Source organism: Anolis carolinensis, chromosome 4 (genome assembly GCF_035594765.1).
Source record: "Anolis carolinensis isolate JA03-04 chromosome 4, rAnoCar3.1.pri, whole genome shotgun sequence".
Lineage (NCBI taxonomy): Eukaryota > Metazoa > Chordata > Lepidosauria > Squamata > Dactyloidae > Anolis > Anolis carolinensis.
Window position 1 is genome coordinate 226,370,237 of NC_085844.1, and position 21,303 is coordinate 226,391,539.

Below are 21,303 nucleotides of genomic sequence, written 5' to 3' on the forward strand. Positions count from 1 at the left end.
TCTGTGTGACAGCCCTTCAAGTATTTGTAAAGTATTTGTAAAGTATTGCGGCTGTCATGTCCTTGGGTACACACTTGCCTACATTATCATATATTTTTGATATACAATCATCCCTCCATATTTTTGTTTTTGACTTTTGTGGATTTGATTATTCACGGATTTGATTGAAATGTTCACTAGGTCCTCCAGTGGGATTCTATGGTCAACTTCCAGCAAAAGTTAGCTATAGAATCATTCTGCGAGACCTACAGTAAAAAGTACCAAGAGATGCTCTCTCAGGTAAAAAAAAGCAGTTTGTTTATTTGCAGTTTTTCACTTTTTTGGGAGTCCTGTGTCCTAAACCCCAGCAAATATGGAGGGCTGGTGGTACTCACTTGCAGCACATTGTCTGTTTGGTAAAATTGGAACAGCAGGCTTAATTCTCATCCTGAAAACATGATTTACTTTAAAATTTCAATTCATATAACTTCTCCTTTGAGTGTTTAAAGGTCCATTAATACATTGCTTGACATGCTTAAGGTTACTTCAATCATTTGACATTTTATTTTATTTATTTAGTAAATTTACATCCTGCCATTATCTAAGCAATGGGGTACTTAATGTACAGATTACAACAAACCTGTAGTATTTTGCCCATCTTGTTCCTATAATATCTGGTTTTCACAGAACTTGGAAACAATTAGTGACACCTTGACTTAAGAGTTTAATTTGTTCTCTGACAGATCTCTCAACTCAAAATGCTGTTATCTCAAAGTGAATTTGCCCATTGAAATGCTATTAATCTGTTCCAGCCCCCCGAACCCTCCCCCATTTTTGTTACATGTTTTTAAATAATAAAATGTATTTTATAAATAACAAATAATATATAAATGTGCATTCATATGGAACAATAAAAAGAATGATCAACTTCAAAATGATAGAAGCACAAAGTTGTGGCAAGGAAGCACAAAGTGAAGAGGCAGAAGCATCATTTTCTTCATACTGTACTCATTCTAGCCTCCCTCCCTCACTTGCTCTGTCCCCCCCCCCACCCCCCTTCATGAAGTCAAACATACCAGGAATGAAAACCACATAAAATTATCTAACCCAAAGTTCCTCAAAGCAGACAAGAGCAAAGCAGGCTGCAATCTCCCAAAGCAGACAAGAGCATGAAGCACAAGGCACGGAAGCTGCTCCCTTCAAGCCCTAAAGCCCTGTAATGTTGTGCTAGCACTACCCCTCATACGAGCACTACTTAACTCTAAATGCTGCTCGTATGTCAAAGCGAAACCCGGGCTGAGCGATGGCTCTTAACTCAAAATGCTCTTAAGTTGGGTCTCTCTTAAGCAGTGGTTCCACTGTATTTAAAATTGACTTGTTAATGCACAAGTTATTACAATTTTAAATAACAATTTAAAATGCTATTTTTGAATGGTTAAAGGTCAGATACATTAACAGGTAGAGTAATTATTAATGTATCAGGTCATTTCAATTTGATATGGGATTTTGAGATGTGATTTAAAAAAAAACAACAGATTTTCAACTTAATTTAGTGAACTAATTTATTTATATTTTTAAATTAAAAAGTTGAACTAGCAGGAAACTTAACACTATCGCAATACATTCGATCCAAGGGTAGCATTTTTGGAATTTCTGTCCACGTACCTTACATTAAACAGTGTTTATATACCAGAGGTGGGAACTTCTGTAGGACTTGGGGCATATTTTCCAAATGGCCGGCTGCTTGCTTTACATTCACCCAAAGGAACAGAGACTTAATGGTAAACGTATGGAGATCAGTAGGAGTTTTAGTAGATAAAATTGGTAGAAATAGGCATAAATGAATATATATATATATATATGTGTGTGTGTGTGTGTGTGTGTATGTATACACACACACACACACACACACACACACACATACACACACGCGCGCGCGCACACACACACACACAGGAACCTATAAAATATATTGATTTCACTGTCCTTTTTTTAATGTGAAGAGATAGACTCCTTCCCATTGCACTATGACTTCACTGGTTTTATTTGAAAAGATTAATTTATTTTAATGAGTTAAATATTATTCTGTCAGTAACAGTCCAGTCAGGAGTAAATATGAATTAATTATGCCATAAATTAAATCCTTTATAAAATGATTGTACTTTGGCCTAGAATAATTTTTCATTTTAAATTAATTTTGGAAACTGTAAATTAACTTGCTATGATAGAGAAGCCCTAACTGCAGCAATGGCAGCAGAAGCAGCAAATTTACCTCTTTCTAATTTCCCGGATAAATGATATGAAGTATTTGCAAAACTAAGATTTCTGCTGGACTGGTAATTGACAAGGTAATAATTGGTTTAGTTAAGCAAGTGACCTGTGCCAGTGTGGATTGAGCCACTGATCTGTCACAGTAGATGAGCATAAGCCCCTTGATCTGGTCATGTAAGTGTGATTTATTGTTATAATTGTATTATTTTACTTTGTTTAATAATGTGTATTATGTTGTTATGTAATGTTTGTGTTGCTTTTATGACTGTAAACCGCCCTGAGTCCCATCCGGGAGATAGGGCGGTATATAAATAAAGTATTATTATTATTATTATTATTATTATTATTATTATTATTATTATTAGCAGAAAGAATTTGTGCTTGGGACCACTAACTTTCTTCATATGTGATTTTGCCCTGATTTTAAAAATTTGGCTATAGTAAAGGAAGGTTGCTGTTGCTGTGGCTGCTGTGAGTCTTCAAGCTAACTCTGATTTATGGCAGCCCTATTATGGGATTTTGTTGGCAAGATTTATTCAGCGGAAGTTTACCAATGCCTTCCTCTTGCACAAAGTCACCTGAATGTGGATTTGAGCCCTGGACTTCTGAAGTTCCTTGTCCAGCACTCAAACCATTAGACCACATTGGCTCAGCGTACAAATGGCTGGAGTGAAATAAAATAAAATAAAATTCAGAGACAAGCACGTATCTGGGATTAGCAGAAGGCATACTCTTGATATTGCAGATTATGGACTTGTGATTTTTTTTTTCTACACGCAAAGCACAGCAAGGCTATAAATAATGATCTGCAGCTGCTGAGCTGCTCGATGAACACCAGCTAGCTTATAAAAAGCTACTTTTTATTATACAGTATTTACACATTCAGTGAAAGGGGGAACTCTGTGGCGGTTCAGTTCAGAGATTGGAATGCATTCCCAGGGGTGGGGGGACTTCAGCCCTCCTTTAGCACTGCTTGGGCATAATTTCCTATTAAGGAAACTTTTGAGCAAGGGGAAATAGATGGCTAGAGTCATTTTCTTCATCTTTGTCTGCTGTCCAAATGCAGCTGCTTGAGAAGGAAGGTTTGCAGTCTCCATACTAAGTTACTGCCTTTTTGTCTCTCTCCCATGATAACTCTGAATTCAGAGACCTGTTATTTAGAAGTTGCCAAATGCCTGGTTACTGGGTTGACCTAAACATTTTGAAAATATTACCTTAAACTTCTTGGCTATATTTTTAAAAGAACAACAAACAGCATCCCGAGGCATTAGATGATAAATCATTCATCATCAAATGCATGAATCAATGTTTAAAAAACCAGGACAAGAAGTAAACATTCTCATTGTATCACTGGCTTAAAAGAGGAGTAAAAAAAGATTTTGCTTGCAGTCTGAAAACAGAGATTGGTTCAGGCGTGCATGAACTGGAACAAAGATGCAGAAGGCAGATTTCACAATAAGAAGAGGGACAAGCTGTATCTCCCATCAGTCTAACGGATTAGAATGAACTAAGCGGTTCCTGCATATTTTAATGCATGTATGTGGTGGGGAGAAAGAGAGAAATTGGTCATATAATTTATTGTGTTGATGATGTGTTGTTTTCTAACAACTCCTGATCTGATGGGCCTATCTTCTTCTGGGCATCTTTATATTGCCATGCTCTGCTAAAGTTTGGTGACATGGCTGAGAGAGTAAAGAAGCACTAATTTCTTCTGTTCATGGTCTGAACAAAGTGTTTGTTTTATGTGCACCTTTTTTAACCTAGAAGTATTGGTTTCTGTGTATCACTGAATTTTGGTGGCAAGCAATGATTGGGGGTGACACCAGCTTCTGAGTAGATGAGTAAAGTATTTCCTTGAACTGACCAAATATAGTTTTAAAAGTACCTGCTCATTGGACTATACTGGAATAGAAATTCAACAGCTTTTGGGACACCCCCAGTCCAATTTTCCACTTCCTGTACCCTCCCAATGAGCTTTTAAGCTAAAAAAAAAAAGACCCCATATGAGCAGTTTGGGGAACACCCTGAAACACTGTGTAATTACGTATCTCAAGACAATAACTGAAAGTCATGAAACATTACTTCTGGTCTGCCAAAATGGCCTTCCAGTGATTGAAGAAGCGCCTTTTCATTTTTGATTTTTTTTTTTGCAGGTGTGGTATACTCATCTGCAAAGGCAGGATGGTGTTATGGTTAGAGTGCCAGGCTTAGTTTGTGGAGGTCTACTTGATCATCATGTTTCCCATTTCTCAGCCAGTTGTGTTGATACACTGGAATTGATTTATTATATGCCTCAATGAATCTCCTGAAGGAGGGGTATTACTAAAAATACGATGAATGAAGGATAAATATGGTTTTGGTTACTGTTTTGCTTCGGGACATGAGAGAAACCTTCCACAAGGATGGCAAAACATTGAAACATCTGGGCGTCTCCTGGGCAACATCTTTGCAGACGGCCAATTTTCTCATACCAGAAGCAACTTACAGTTTCTCAGGTCACTCCTGACATGGAAAAAACCCCGTAAAAACAGGGAATGCTACAAATGATCAACAATACCAGATTTGCAAGCATACATTATATTTTTCACTTTAATATAAACATCCTGAAGGAAAGGAAGAAAAAAAAGACTGCAACTTTCAATTGATTTTGAATAGCTGTGTAGAACCTTTTGTACAGTAGTGCTAAGAACAATTTATCTAGAAGCACATTTTAAATATAAACTATTTTATGTCCTTTCAGTGTAAACCATTACTCTCCTCCCATTTTTTTGGTCTTTAAACCCCCATCAAAAACCCACAACATAGCTCCTTGGAGACTTGACTTTTGCCCAGCTTGTTTTTGTATTTCCTTTTTGTTTGTTTCAGTTATTTTTCCCCCAAAACACTAGGTTTAAATCATAGCTGTCTTTTCTGGGGAGCCAGTGTTCCATGTGTCCAAGGAGCACATTGAGCTTGCCCTTAGCATGACAGAGGCCTTGTCTGCTGAGACTTAAGCTGCACCCTCCATATCAGTTTCCTGGCACTTCTAAGCCAATCACGCTCTTAAGCAATGTTAACTTATATGTCCAGTGTGCTCAGCATTTCACATCTACATTACATAGGCAGGAATGAGAGTCTCCTTGGGGGACACAGTTGGAGTAGGGTGTAAATGACATATTGAAAGCACTCACGTCAGCAGATAAGTCTCTGACTAAATATGGGAATGCATAGCAATGGTTTATCAGAACAGCAAGAGAATACAACCACTGGGAAGCAAAGCTGTTATCCGCTAAAGCACGAACTGTTTACATAGATCCCAACTGAGTGCTTCCAGTATTGAAATAATGGGTTACGTATTAGTTCGGCACAATGCTCATAGGATTGCATGACACAACATCTTGTAGAGACACTGACATTGTCTTGTGAGCTTCCCCCAGAAAACAAAAATTCCTGCGCTTCATTAGACAGGAAGTGCTGGGATTTTACTGTTACTATAGGCAAGTGGTTGAAAAATTAGAAATGAAATGATGCTCAGATTCCTCCTATCTGAATAGTGGCACTTCAATGTCTTTCCACTTCATCTCCACTTCCCCATTGTTCTTCATTTTTCTCTCTTTTCCTTTTAATTCTGTAAATTTGATTTAAATAAACCTGAATATTACACCTAGGATAAGTTATGTGCATCAGGTAGCTGTAGAAATATGCTGGAGACTGTATGGAGAATCTAAGAACTTTATTTACACTCCTATAATTGCCATTGCTGAATGCTATGGAATAAAGGGGGCTTTCTAGTTTTACAAAGTCTTTTGCCTTCTCTGCCAAATAATGTTGTTACCTCAGCAAACTACAAATCCCCATGATTCTATAACATTGAGTAATGGCAGTTAAAGTGGTATCAATCTTCATTAGTGTTAAAGTGTAGATTCACCCTGAGTCTTTTTGAAGGAGAAATGCATCTTATTGTATTTGGTTGTATGTTACGGCACTTCTACTACTCGTCTTCTCCAACCTCATGCCTTCTGGATGTCACTGAGCAATTCACCTGCAGGGCACTCAGAAGGAGAAAGCTGCCTTGAACAGCCAACCCATTCCATCGTGAGAGGTATGCCTGTGGAAGCTCACTTCTGCACAGATCAGTAAGCTGAATGCACATTGCCATCTATGCTGTGATGATCATCCATATCCCACTAAATGTTTTTTTGATGCAGATGAGGATTCCTACCACACCCAAGGCAGCTGGGCTCAGATAGAATTGATTTGCGGCCAACGTGCTGATCATTCAGGTTCTAACCAACCACTCCCTCACCCAACAGTCCCTTTCATCTCTGACATGTAGCTTTTGAAAGGATTATTTTTTGCTAGCGGAGAGATTAGGCAGCAGAAAAAAATGCTTCTAAGGATTTGTCTGCACCAGATTTTTATTCTGGGCCAGTGATGATATGACACACATGGAATGTGCATTAGACTTTTGATGCCTTCACTGGGCTCATCCATAGGAATCTTGATTTGGGGAGTTGCATGCAGAAAACCTCAGCTCAAGCTAAGTACTGCAGACAGAAACAGATGCCATATGCATGGCAGAAATATGCACCAAACCATCTCTGTCTCTTTGTTAATCAGCTCACTCTGGTTTTCTAGGAGTGGATTTCCATGCATTCAACTCTGCACTGCATTTTTTTTTCTTAATTCAGATTTAACTTGTCAGAATTCCAGCATTAATTCTGGAAGTGGAGCATATTAAGTTTTTCCACAGCTTTCAATTTTTCTTTATCAGTATGCACATTGTAAAAACAGAGCTGTAAGCGGGTCGCAGAAAGAAACTTGAAGCAAAGTCCAGCTGTTCAGCCAAGTTGTCAAAGCCAAGACAAGCACTGACACTCCAGAACAAGGAAGTCCTTAGCAAGTCTATAGGGGCAAAATAATCATAATCATAATAATTGCACTTAAAAACTTAAACACAATCGGGGTTGACAAAATTACCATCTTTCACCTGCAAAGATGAAAGATCTGCACACATTATTCACTGATACATCATACAGTCCTAGACACTTGGGAAGTATCCGACGTTTGATCCAATACAACAGCCAGCATAGTGATCTTGTTTGCTGTCTACTAATCTTGTTGTGTATCAATAACAACAACAACAATAATAAATCCAAACTCGCCCTGAGCTGCCTTTTGGCTGTCCCTGTATTTTTAGTAATCTGGATTTTTTAAACCTTCCACTGGCTTAATTCACACTTGGAGTGTAGTCTCTGCCCAACAGATTCCCAATAAGAGAATGATTCCGTTGATTATTTCCTACCCTCGTATATGCATTCATTCAGCCTTACTTTTAATATTGTACTGGCTTGATGACCACAAGTTGTAAGAAACTTCATGCAGTGAGGTGAGTAGACTGGCAGAGGTGTCCAGAATGTAAATGAAGTGAGCATAGAAATGTCATTCTTAAACAGCTCTCTGCCAGTCCACACCATGGTGTTGTGTGTCTTAAAGTCTTTTCCAACTTGTGATGACTCTGCAATGAGCCTATCATTGAGTTTTCTTGGTAAAATTTGTTCAGAGAGGGTTTGCCGTTGCCTTCCTCTGAAGTAGAGAGAGTGTAACAGACAAGAGGCAGAAGCAGTGCCACTCCATCATGCTGATTCTGGCAAGCTCGTCAGCCAGGGCCTGATGGGTGGTAGCTTTCCAACTAGGCCCTCATTCATAAGGCCTTCAAAAATGATGGATGGTGGTGGTGGCTTTGAAGGCTCCATGAATGAGGCCAGTTGGGGAGCCAATTGAGAAGCCATGGCCCTCCCATCAGTTTCAGCCTTAATGGAGGGGTGCAAGCAGAAATTATTAGCAGGCAGTCACTGTATGTGCAGCCAATGTGCACCTTTTTTGACTAAATTATAAAGAGTGCACTTTTTGCCTCTGTGTATGACATTTGGTAGACAAAAAAGTTTCAGGGTTTAGAAAATTGAGGTGTGCATTAGATTAGATGTCCCATTAGATTCGAGTAAATACTGGCAATTAGCTGGGACCTTTAACTTTGCATCCTACTTAAAAAGCAGGTGCAATATTTCTCTGAGGGTGCTGGTAGGAAAGTGTTGGCAGGGGCTTATGTTCTACTGCAGCCTCCCTCAACCATGATGCTCTCCACATGCGTTGAACTACAGCCCCAATGACTATGCTGACACTTTGAAAAGAAGCGGAGTTGTAGACCAGCTCATCAAGAGGGTTCCAGGTTGTAGAAAGTTCTGGTAGATTGTAAACATATCTCTATCCTCTCTTTTTTAAAGCTGAAGCACTTTAGACACCATCAGAATTTGGCCCTTGCCCTTTTTGCAGTGACATTTACAAGTAGTTTCTGCTGCTGTTTATTGACTGATTTCTGTCTAGCCTGTATCTTTCTCTGATTACATGAGTTAATGAATATTGAACTGTTTCAATTGCTTTTAATTGTAATTAATTGGTCAGATTTTTAAATTGTTTCTAATCTGAAGTTTTTTGTTGTTGGTTTGAAGGCCAATTTTGTTGTCTACATGGGGTAGACATTTTAAAACTAAACAAACCAGATTCTGCACTTTGTATGGCATAGTGAACCAAAACCAAGCTGTGCTATAGATGAGAGCTTGGAACTCTGGAGTAAAAACAGCAAAAACTTGCCATAGTGCAACTGTAATTCTTATTTTATTAAGTGTGAGTAATAGTTGAAGTATTGTTGTAAGAAGGGTGAAGCTGAAATTCTTATTCAGCCATGAACTTTGCTTGGTAAAGGAGTGGCTGGGACAATCTGCCTTTTCTGTATCAATGAATTGTTGTGAAGATAATATGAATCAGGACAGAATTGTGTATAGTGCCTTGAGCTCTTTGAAGGCACAATTTCAGTATATGAATGTAAGAAAATTGTAAATGTAAGACATTTCAGCATTGTGAGTACAGGTGAAAAAAGTCAGTGTGTTCCTAGATATTACAACTTTAACAGAAAATTTCTGTTAAAGTTTTAATGTCTTATTTCTGCTTCTACCAGTAGCAGAAATATTATGTAAAGAATAGAGAGATATTCCTATACCACAAAAGAAAAGCAGATCAACCTGCTTCAACAATAATTTTATTTAAGACTAACAACATACAAATGCAAAGTCAAATAAGCAGATCAGGGGAGCAAAAACATTTTGAACTTTTTAGAGTGCACTTGAAACCGTCTTCCAAACTGTATCCAGGGTTAACTTCTTCTTTTGCCAGATTCCACTTTTTTATGATGTCCACATTGGTGGCCAAACTATGTTTCTTGAACACACTGGAGACTGCAGCTGTTTACTTTGCACGTTATCACACTGAGGATTTAAAGCAGGCAGACCAGGTCTTCTTCCACTTGCAGAATATGGGAAATGTAGTTTGGGGTGGGGTCTTTTCAATATTCTGCTACAGAGGTCCTTGCCTTCCCAAACTACATTTCCCAGAATTTTGCAGGCAGCAGAAGAACGGGGCTGCCCCTGTTAAAACCCCAGTGTGATTATGTGGTTGGAATAGAATAGAACAGAATAGATAACTTTATTGTCATTGTACATTTTACAATGACATTAAATGCTTTCCCCAGCACACATCACAAACAACATACCCATCCCTACACACTTCCACCCTACCACACAGCTCTCAATGCCATATCTATGCAAAGCCATGGAGTTCAATATAACTACAGCTCTAGGGGAAAAAACTGTCTCTCAATCTGTTTGTTTTTGGCTTTGTCACCCTGTATTGTCTGCCAGATGATAATAATAAAAAAGGAATATGCTGGGTGAGATGGATCCTCAAGAATGCTCTGAGCTTTCTTAAGGCTGTGAAACCTATAAAGTTCTTCCAAAGAGGGGAGAGGGTAACCAATGATTCTCTGTGCAGAAGTGGTGACTATTTGGAGCACTTTCTTATCTGCCACTGTGTAGTTATCAAACCATGCGCAGATGCAGTAGGTTAGGACACTCTTTATAACACAGCGGTAGAAAGTCACCAGCAGTTTTTCATGCAGTTGTTGGTTCCTTAGAAGTCTCAGATACTGCAATCTCTGCTGGACCCTCTTAAACAATGCTGCCATATGGGTGCCCCATACGTTAAGACAGAGGCAAACAACTACAATAAGGTTGTCTAGAGTATAACCTCAGGCTGGATCTACACTGCCATATAAGCCAGTTTCTGAATCCAAATTATGTGCTTTGAACTGGATTATATGAGTCTACATGGCTATATAATTCAGTTCAATGCAGATAATCTGGATTCAGAAACTGGATTATATGGCAGTGTAGATGGGGGCCTCATTGAATCCCCAAGAACGGTCAGAAATCTATCTGGATCCATAAGCCTCCTGGAGCAGACCATCTTAATCGGTCCCCCATACCTGCAACTGTCCAACTGTTTCTAAGGTTTCTGCAATGTTAGGGAGCTGCCAAATTCATATACTGAAGGAAGATGAGGGTTGTTTGTGGTTTTTATTATTTATTGGAACTTTAAAATGTTACTTTTTGACCATGCTGGCTAAGAGATTTTAGGAGTAACTTTTGCAGAGTTGCTTGGACGAATATGGTGTTTGTGGGCTGGGGAATGCTTGGCCATCTCAACATCCCTACCTATTGGTTATCCTGATGGCAGTTGATGGGAGGTGAAAGGCAGGAACATTTGGAGAGCTATATATTTCCCACTCCTGACTTATAACTTTTTACCACTTTTGACTTGAATCATACAAAGAGATCACCTTATTTGGAAATTCAAGATGCAATATACAAAAAAAAAATATCAAGCAGGATGATTCAATCTAAAGTACCATGTCAATAAACTCCTTTCTTTTGAAGCTAGAAGTAAACATGCAGTTCAACAAATCTGCATTTCCTACAGAAATCAGGATTTTAATTATATTATAAAGATATGGATTCATCCTTTTATAAACAGCAGGTTGAACTGTCATGGGCACTATTTTCCTACTTTCTGGTTTGTTAAGTAGAACTTGCATTTTATAGCCTTCAGTCCTTTACTGCAGTGGTTCTCAACCTGTGTGTTACCAGATGTTTTGGCCTTCAACTCCCAGAATCCTAACAGCTGGTAAACTGGCTGGGATTTCTTGGAATTGTAGGCCAAAACACCTGGGGACCCACAGGTTGAGAACCACTGCTTTACTGTATAATGTATTGTGATGCTTTGTTTTAAATGTGCTGGATACTTTCTAAATGCTTATCTGAAATAACCATATTTATCTGATAAATAGACTTTCCTTGTATATAATTAAGTTTATGTCATTATTACATTATATATTTAGTGCATTTCATTTATTGATTCATATCTGTGTCAAAACCAGCTTTGACTGATCCATTTGCATTCTCCTTCTGGCCATAGAGATGAATCAAATGTAAGCTTTGTGTACATCATTATGCAAAAAAATAGATATTTTGGCCCATCCACACATACACATTCCAAACCAGATTACCTGACAGCCAGATAACTTGACAAACAATAATTGCACCCACAGATACAGCCTATTATTCTTGACATTATGCCAGGGGGAAGACTATAGCTTAGTTGCAAAATACATGTTCTGCATGTTCAGAGTCTTATGTTCAATCCATGACTGTGGCAATTCCAGTTAAAAGGTTCAGATAAGTAGGTGACAGTCATCTGCCAGATCCTGTGGAAAGTGCTTCCAGAAGAAATACTATGGAGCAAGACGGCACACTCTCTAGTCATGAGTTTAGCTTCTGACATTCTATGGGATGTTTATCAACATTCTAATAGTTCCGAAGTATAAAGTAAAACCTGACAAAATTATCCCCAAGCTGCAAGTATTGTTGTGAAGAATTTTATGAAGAACAGAGAGGCAGGAGTATTTAATCGGTTAACTATTTGATATTTATTCCTTAGGTTAAATGCTTTGTTGTTTATTCGTTCAGTCGCTTCCAACTTTTTGTGACCTCATGGACCAGCGCAAGCCAGAGCTCCCTGTCAGCCGTCACTACCCCCAGCTCCTTCAAGGTCATGCCAGTCACTTCAAGGATACCATCCATCCATCTGGGCCTTTGTCGGCCCCTCTTCCTTTTTCCTTCAATTTTCCCCTGCATCACTATCTTCTCCAAGCTTTCCTGTCTTCTCACTATGTGGCCAAAGTACTTCATCTTTGCCCTTGATATGCTTCCCTCCAGTGAGCAGTCTGCCATTATTTCCTGGAGTATGGACTGGTTGGATCTTCTTGCGATCCAAGGCACTCTCAGAGTTTTCCTTTAACACCAGAGTTCAAAAGAGTCTATCTTCCTTCGCTCACCCTTCCTTATGGTCCAGCTCTCACATCCATAGGTTACTATGGGGAATACCATTGCTTTAACTATGCAGCCCTTTGCTGCCAGTGTGATGTCTCTACTCTTCACTATTTTATCAAAGTTGGTCATTGTTCTCCTCCCAAGAAGTAAATGTCTTCTGATTTCCTGGCTGCAGTCTGCCTCTGCAGTAATCTTTGCACCTAGAAATACAAAGTCTGTCACTGCCTCCACGTTTTCTCCCTCTATTTGCCAGTTATCAATCTGTCTGGTTGCCATAATCTTGGTTTTCTTGATGTTTAACTGCAATACAGCTTTTGCACTTTTTTCTTTTGCCTTGGTTATAAGGCTCCTCAGCTCCTCCTTGCTTTCAGCCATCAGAGTGGTATCATCTGCATATAATTGTTATATGCAATTATTACCAACAATTGGTTGTTAATGTTTCTTCCAGCAATTGCAACTCCAGCCTTGGATTGATCAAGCCCCACACGTCACATGATGTGTTCTGCATACATGTTGAACAGGTAGGGCGAGAGTATACAGCCCTGCCATACTCCTTTCCCAATCTTGAACCGGTCTGTTGTTCCATGGTCTGTTCTTACTGTGGCTACTTGGTCGTTATACAGATTCCTCAGGAGACAAACAAGGTGACTTGGTATCTCCATACCATCAAGAATTCGCCACAATTGATTATGATCCTCACAGTCAAAGGCTTTAGGATAGTCAATAAAACAGAAACAGATGTTTTTTCTCAAACTCATTACCTTCCTCCATTATCCAGCGGATATTGGCAATTTGGTCTTTCGTTCCTCTGTCTTTTCCAAACCCAGCTTGTATATCTGGCAACTCTTGCTCCATTTATTGCTGGAGTCTACCTTGCAGGTTAACTGTAGTTTATGTATTTAAATGTTACACTTTAGAGCAGTGGTTCCCAACCTATGGGTCCCCAGGTGTTTGGCGTTCAACTCCCAGAAATCCCAACAGCCGGTAAACTTGCTGGTATTTCTGGGAGTTGTAGGCCAAAACACCTGGGGACCCACAAGTCGAGAACCACTGCTTTATAGTCCTATACAGAAGATAGCATTTGGGGGTAATAAATTGAGAGAGAGTAAAATAGGATTGCACATTTCAAACTGGAAGTTGTTCTCCAAAGAAGTAATATTTCAAAGCTCTGCTTAGGAAGAATAATGAAAGCTGCCTTAAATAATGTAACTCAATATTGTCTACATTGACAAAGGTTCCCCTGAATTTCAGACAAAAGTCTTCCCCAGTCCCCACCCCCCAGTGGAAGATCCTGGGAGTTCAGCCATTGAACAAGAAAAATAAAGAACAAATGACCTGATGCTACATTACGTTTCTCACTGAAAGTAGTGCACTTACATGGTTTTTCTTGGCAGGAAGTGTGTGGAAGCTAACCTCTTGATCTGATTCCTCCCCTCCCCCCCCCCCCCCCCCCAGTTTGTTGTATTTCTGAATGGATGTGAATGTCATTTTCTCAGCAAAGGTCAGCTCCTCTGGCTGTGAGACAGCACAGCCAGTACTTATGGCCAGAATGTGTAGCCAGCTTGCTCTGCTTTTCTCTGTCTATAATGATCATTAAGCTGTCTCATTTGAATCCATTGTTTAGCCCTCTCCAACAAAAGAAGTTCTACATGCAATGGGAATTCAGCAAAAAGTCATGAATATTCTTAATATTTATCAGCTGTTGTGCTACAGTCAGCCCTACACATTTATAAGTTTAACTTTTGTAGATTTCATCACAAATTTTCTAGAACTCTCCAGTGCAATTCTGTGGTCAACGTCTGCTGGAAGGTGACTATAAAATCACATTGGAGGACCTAGAGCAGCACTAATTATTATTATGTATGTTGGAACTCATTTGACAGACTCACTCTTTTAGACTCAGAACATGCCCATCTGTATTTTATAAGTGTTTTTATGAATGTCTGATGTAATTTAATAACGTTTTAATTGATTCACAATGTATTGTACAATTTTATATATATGTTTTATTGTAAGCTGCCCTGAGTCCCCTATTGGGTGAGAAGGATGGGATATAAATATTATAATAAATAAATCGTAATAATAAAGTTTCTAGAGAGGACTTCTCTAAACATTTGTAGGTTTCTAGCATGATTCTATGGTCAACTTCTTTTAGAGTCAGGTTAAAAAAAGGCATTCTCCTGCCCCTTTCAAGGAGGTCTTATTCACATAACCTCAACAAAAGTACAAGGTCTACTTTTTAAAAAAAGTGTGTTCTGTCTCCCTAAATCTCTTGCCATTCTAAAGAAGGGGAATGCACATGATACGTAATAGTTTAAAAATGGGGAAATGTCTTGTTTCATGTTGCATTTTGGAATTAAAGGTTGATCTTAAAAGGTTGGTGGTGGCTGCTGCCATGTTTCATTGCAAGTAAGGACCAAATTAGGCATGTTGTTAATTTGCATATAGCGGGGGGGGGGGGGGAGTGTATTCATTGGAAGGAATTTATCTAGCAAGGATGCTATGGATTGGTGCTATGTGGGGCTGCTATGTGACAGGAACATGCACATTAAGTTGTATCCATAAATTGGATTTGTCTGGTTTGGCCTTGAAAATCTTGATATTCAATGAGACATACCCTTTTGGAAGTCTTCATCCCCTTAGGCTCTTACTGGAGTACAGATGTAAGGATTTATCTGAAGGGACAGCATCTTTTCCTTGCCTTAGCTTGTATTTTGTTGCAGGGAAAAGTTCTTGCAAAAAGAGTTAGCATAGGAAGAAGGTTGTGGGTATGTCAACTTGCTTAAGGCCACACGTGGCTGAAATTAGATTTGTTACTACTGCAAGGGACTACAGAACTCCATTTTAAGTCATAGGGGCATATTTCAGGAGCCAAGATAACTTTCTGCTTAATTTTTTTTTTTTTACTAAAAAGTGCATTTTGAGTATCTGAGAAATGGGCAGATGCAGCCCAAAGCAATCTGGGGAGTGGGGGAGAACAGAGGGTTTCATCACATGAGACTGATGAAGTGCAGTTTTAGCAGGATAAAAGTGCCTTGGTTGGAGCTTATAGTACAGCATTCCAGCTGTTCCATAGTTGTGTTTGAGTTGTGATTAGATCATCGCTTTTCATTGATGGAAAAACCCATCAATGAACCCAATATTACTATTGTTCGGCCATTATTTCCTTCTGCTGCAATCTCTATATTTGTGAAGTGGAGGAAAGTCTTGCAAGAGTGCTAAAACTGCGCAACTGCACAGTTGCAGCAAGATAGAAAAAACACAGCATACATGTGCTGAGTAGGATGAATACAGATTGGACACGAGACTGTGCAGATATTTCTTCCATAGCTAATTTTTTGCAAAATAAATGTTCACATCAAGCAGGTGTGGGATAACTCCAAAACCATCCTAGTTTAAGTGAAATTGTATTTGCACCATTAATTTCAGTGGCACGGCCCTTCCAACTTTAATATCATTCGTATTTTCTTAAACATCCATAGAACATGGTGTGGATTCATTTTACATTTTGGATTATCCAACACATTTTTGTAGTCAATGTTTTCAATACATCGTGATATTTTGGTGCTAAATTTGTAAATACAGTAATTACTACATAGCATTACTGTGTATTGAACTACCTTTTCTGTCAAATTTGTTGTATAACATGATGTTTTGGTGCTTAATTTGTAAAATCATAACCTAATTTGATGTTTAATAGGCTTTTCTTTAATCTCTCCTTATTATCCAACATATTCGCTTATCCAAAGTTCTGCCGGCCCGTTTACATTGGATAAGTGAGACTACTGTACTATTTCTTATGACTTTTTGTTTTAAAACTGAAGACTATTGGAGAAGAGGTGCCTGCTTAACTCTGTGCTGGGACATATTGGAGAGTACTTTCCTTTAAATAGCTTGGCAACCTGCTTGACTACTATACCAGATGCAGAACCGACCTTAGCAAAGTTAATTTTAGGGACTAAAGCTCTTACGCCACATGGTTTCCATCAAGCATGGTTTCTCTGGCTATGAGATTCTATTCCATGTAGCACAAAAAAGTAACTTTTCCAAACTCTGAGACACAGATGGATGGATCACATGGTCCCTTTTCTGTAAGTTGTCCTTTCGTGCATGTAGTCCGGACCTCTTTGCACGTCGTTTCTTTATATATATCTAGTAAGAGAGTGTTTATATGTAAGGCTGAATAACCCTGAATCGGAAACAGGTTTAACTGAGCTGGAGGTGTATGTGTTACAGTACTGTTTCTGCACACTGTTATACCATGGAGATATAATATTGCCTTTAGGTTGTGGAGGATGAGTATCACATATAAAGATTTAGAGAAGGAGGATTTTATTTCCTTCCAGCTGCTGGTGAGATGATATTTCACCAACTGTGCAACTAAAACTCAGTCTCTGAACTGCTTATTCCTCTGACTCCTTCCAGGCTCCAGCAGCTTAGTTTTTAGGGGGCTCTGAGGATTAACACATTCAAGCCAGTTTCACACTGGTTTGGAAGCAAAGACACCCTCCTGCACAAAATAGTTTTGTCAAAGTGTTAAGAACTCCTTAACTGACTGGATAAAACTTCCAAGGAATAAATCACATGCAGTATGATCTGTGTATCCATGGAGGAATACATTCTTGAACTTATCCTGCAAACAGGGAACCATGGATAATAGTGAATCCTATTGATATGATAGGCTTCTGCCAGAAGCTAAACAGAGTTTCCATGGAGGACTTAGAAAAGTCCTAGACAGGGCATATTTTTCAGGTGCAGGTAGGTGAAAATGCAGCTACCAGTCCTGGAGGTATGAGTGTCGTATTGTAAATCATATGTAGAAATCATGCATAAATGTTGCAAAATGAACGAGTTATAACATTGTGTAAACAACAAGGTATTCAGAAACTGAAGATCAACCAATAACACAGATCACTATCAAAAGCACACTAAGACACATATGAAATACTAGGACATAAACACCATGCTCCAGCCAAGATAGCTAGGTATATTACAACAACTGTATCCAGGGCATATATATCCCATGACCCTTTTGGATTCTCCCAAAACTTCTGAAATCTCAAAAGTATTCCATTTAAGCCAGAAGTCTTAAATTTACCTACACATTTGTGCATTCCTTCTGAGGATCATATCATTCTAGTTACAAGTCATCTAGGATGAATTAAGAATAGTTAGTCCACAATAGGGATGTAAGTAATTTTAATAATTTTCTTTTGCTTTTGAGACACCTCAAAAATAGTCATACAATGACAAAAATAGGCATTGTAAAGATCAATGTTTTCCCCTGTTCTTTCTTTGACATTTTTTGTGAAGAAATCCTTTTTGTATGAAAAATATTTGACTCAAAATACAATTTTGGCACTGAAAAGAAAAACAATTCATTTTTTGGCAAAAAGTCTCAAAATGCAAAAAAAAAAAATTCACTGAACAATGCAAGAAGCCTCTTGATTTCAGTACAGAGAAACCTGAAAATCTTCATTTTCACATACAAAAAAGCAATAGAACTCAAAACTTATATTTATAGTTGAAAGTGTTCTACTCCTTGGAAACACTACACCTTCCTTACTCACAGGAGGTGGAAATAATATTTGAAAAATGACTTAATCCTGGCATGATAAGTTGGAACCTATTCTATACACAATTTGCAGACTTTTGCTCAGAACTCAGCATTTTCTGTGCAGAAAAAAGTATTTGTGTGAATCTAGAAAATCATTTTTTGTGAAAAAATGGCATTTTATGTCCAGAAAGTTTGGTTTCCAGCATAAAAATGATGGTTTCTGAGCCAAAAGGCATTCATACATTTTGTTAAGAATGTATTCTCAACTAAAGCATTTTCTGCTCAGTTAAGTTTATACACAGAAAATCCCGTTTGTTATGCAAAAATGCTGGGGGAGCTTTGTGTACTAAATACTGGCAACTATGGGCTGGTTTTGCATATTAAATTTAAAACTTCAAATAGTCTTAATAAGTGCACAAATAGTCTTTGGAAACTATCTTGCAATGGTAAGAAGATGGCTGAAATTACTAATTGGCTTGAGAACAGTTAGTTTAAGATTATTTCTCTGCTATTCAATTCTCCCAGTAGGAGCCTTTCAAGATACTATTCAGTGGTTCCCTAATAGCATCTCATATCTGACCACTGTTTCTCACCCTTTGCTATGGCAAAAGTTGAAACTGCAACTACATGATGGCTTGTACCAATGATAAGTCAATTTGCCAAGTCACCCAAGTTCTTTTCTTTTCCTTCCACTGGTAGGAGGAGCTGTCTGGAGAAGGGGAATTGTGTCCTGTTTGTGTGACAGGAGAAGTATCTCATGTTGGCAAGAAATTGTTCATTCTACTGGAAATAAGGAGAAAAAAATGAACCTGGAAAAATTATTTATTTATTTATTTACAGTATTTATATTCCGCCCTTCTCACCCCGAAGGGTACTCAGGGCGGATTACAATGAACACATATATGGCAAACATTCAGTGCCAATAGACAAACAACATTCAGTTTTAGACAGACACAGAGGCATTTTTTTAAACATCTTCCAGCTTCACGATTTCCGGCCACAGGGGGAGCTGTTGCTTCACCGTCCATTGGTGGCTGTTCTTCCTCTTCTTTTCCTCGTGAGCAGTTTTATGGTGTTGTAGATTAGTTAAATTAGCCTCCCGCATAAAGCGTCCCTAAATTTCCCTAATTGACCGATTCAACTGTCTTTCGGGGCTGCTAGGTCAACAGCAAGCTGGGGCTATTATTATTATTATTATTTTATGGTCGGAGGCTTAACCCGACCCGGGCTTCGAACTCATGACCTCTCGGTCAGTAGTGATTTATAGCAGCTGGTTACTAGCTAGCTGCGCCACAGCCCGGCCCCTTTACAGAATACTGTGGATTTTACGGCTGACCTTAAAACCACTGAACCTCAACAAAAGTGTCTGCAGAATGAGTGAAGATGATGGATTAGAATTCATTTTCCAGATTCACAGTGTTTTCCTCCAGGTGAATAGGGATTATGAATGCTTTGCTCTGTATAGAAAGTAAATTTTGAATTATCCTCACCTCTGGCCCCTGCAATTTAATATTGCACGGGATGTTCACACCTTGAGGTGTGTTGGGGATATTCTGGGCCTCCCAGCAGCAGAGAAATGTTGCTGTTTTTCCTCTTATTTGGCATTCAGATAGGTGACAAGTGCTGATACCATTCCCTTGACTGCATACACAATGATATAATTTCCAGTTCTTCAGACAGCAGAAAGTAATGTCCAGAGTTTGGCATCCTTCCAAAACAGAGTACTGGAGACATGTGGCATTTTGCTGGGAGGGCACTTACAATTGCAGGTGAAAGCAATAGTTTCCACCAGCCTTCTACAATTTGATGTCATTTCAGATGTGTTAGATGTCTGCCAAAGTCCAACACATCTGGAGGGAATTAGGTTATAAAAGGCAGGGTTATGTCACAGAAATGCCAGATCTCCAGTGGAGAGCATCCAGCAACCCCAGATTGCTTCTGCTCTCTGCCTGTCTCTTCCTTTTCCCAGATAGAATTTCTTTTTATGCACAGAGATCAGTTTCCACCTTTCGTTGGGAGGGGTAGGTGGATGACTCATTCTCTCCAAGGTTCTCCTTTCAAGCAACAAAATATCCTACCATTTCCGAGCCATTAGTCCATACAAAAAGAAATCTATTGAACCTTAAGGAACGTAGACCAGTCATTTCAGTCCACTAACAGTATTTTGTCTAAGCCTTATTATTATTATTATTATTATTATTATTATTATTATTATTATTATTATTATTATTATCCTGCTTTGTCTCTCCAAAGGGGGACTCAAAGTGGCTTAACATAAAAGCATTAGCATACAATTAAAATTATATGAATATATAAACATTAAATTAGCATTAAATATAAACAGTATTTAAAAATCACAGTTGAAAACCATCCAAATATATTCAAAGTTAAAACCACAACACTCCCTGACTGGATCTTAAACATTTTCATCTTTTAAAGGTTTTAACCTGTTGCTGGAAGGACAGCAGAGAGGGGACCTTTCTGACCTCCCTGGGCAGGGAGTTCCAGAGTTGAGAATCAGGAACCAAGAAGGAAAGCCCGCTCTCTCATTCCCACCAACCGAGTTTGAGATGGAGGTTGGATCGAGAGAAAGGCCTCTCCTGAAGATCTCAGGGCCTGGGCAGATTTCTACGAGGGGATGTGATCAACCAAATAGCCTGGACCTAAACTATCTAGGGGCAGAACTGGCCCGAGGTAATTTTAAGTGTTAAGGAAAAAAAATTGCGCCACCCCCCGCGCTGCGGGAGGCGTGGCTATGTGGTGCGGGAGGTGGGGCATGATGTCTGACTCTGGGGGTTGGTGCTCATCTCCATTTCTAAGCCGAAGAGCCGGCGTTGTCCGTAGACACCTCCAAGGTCATGTGGCCGGCATGACTGCATGGAGCGCCGTTACCTTCCCACCGGAGTGGTACCTATTGATCTACTTACATTTGCATGTTTTCGAACTGCTAGGTTGGCAGGAGCTGGGGCTAACAGCGGGCGCTCATTCCACTCCTGGGATTTGAACCTGGGACCTTTTGGTCCACAAGTTCAACAGCTCAGCGCTTTAACTCACTGAGCCACCGGAGGCATGGAGGTGAAGGCACATTATTTGGTCTATGTAGATTCGGATGAAATGTACCTATGCCTAACAGAAATACTGGTTGCATTCTAAGGGTAAATTTTGCATTTTAGAAGATTCTTCATAGGACACAATGAAACTAAGATTCTTCTTAGACAGGTGCAACCAGACAGGTGC

The 21,303-nt window shown here is 39.1% G+C and overlaps 1 protein-coding gene across 1 annotated transcript in view; it reads left to right on the top strand.

Annotated features, from left to right (window-relative positions):
• The window catches only part of jph2 (junctophilin 2), a 94,180-nt gene that overhangs the window by 26,273 nt on the left and 46,604 nt on the right, over window positions 1–21,303 (top strand). The gene's annotated exons all lie outside the window — the stretch shown is intronic.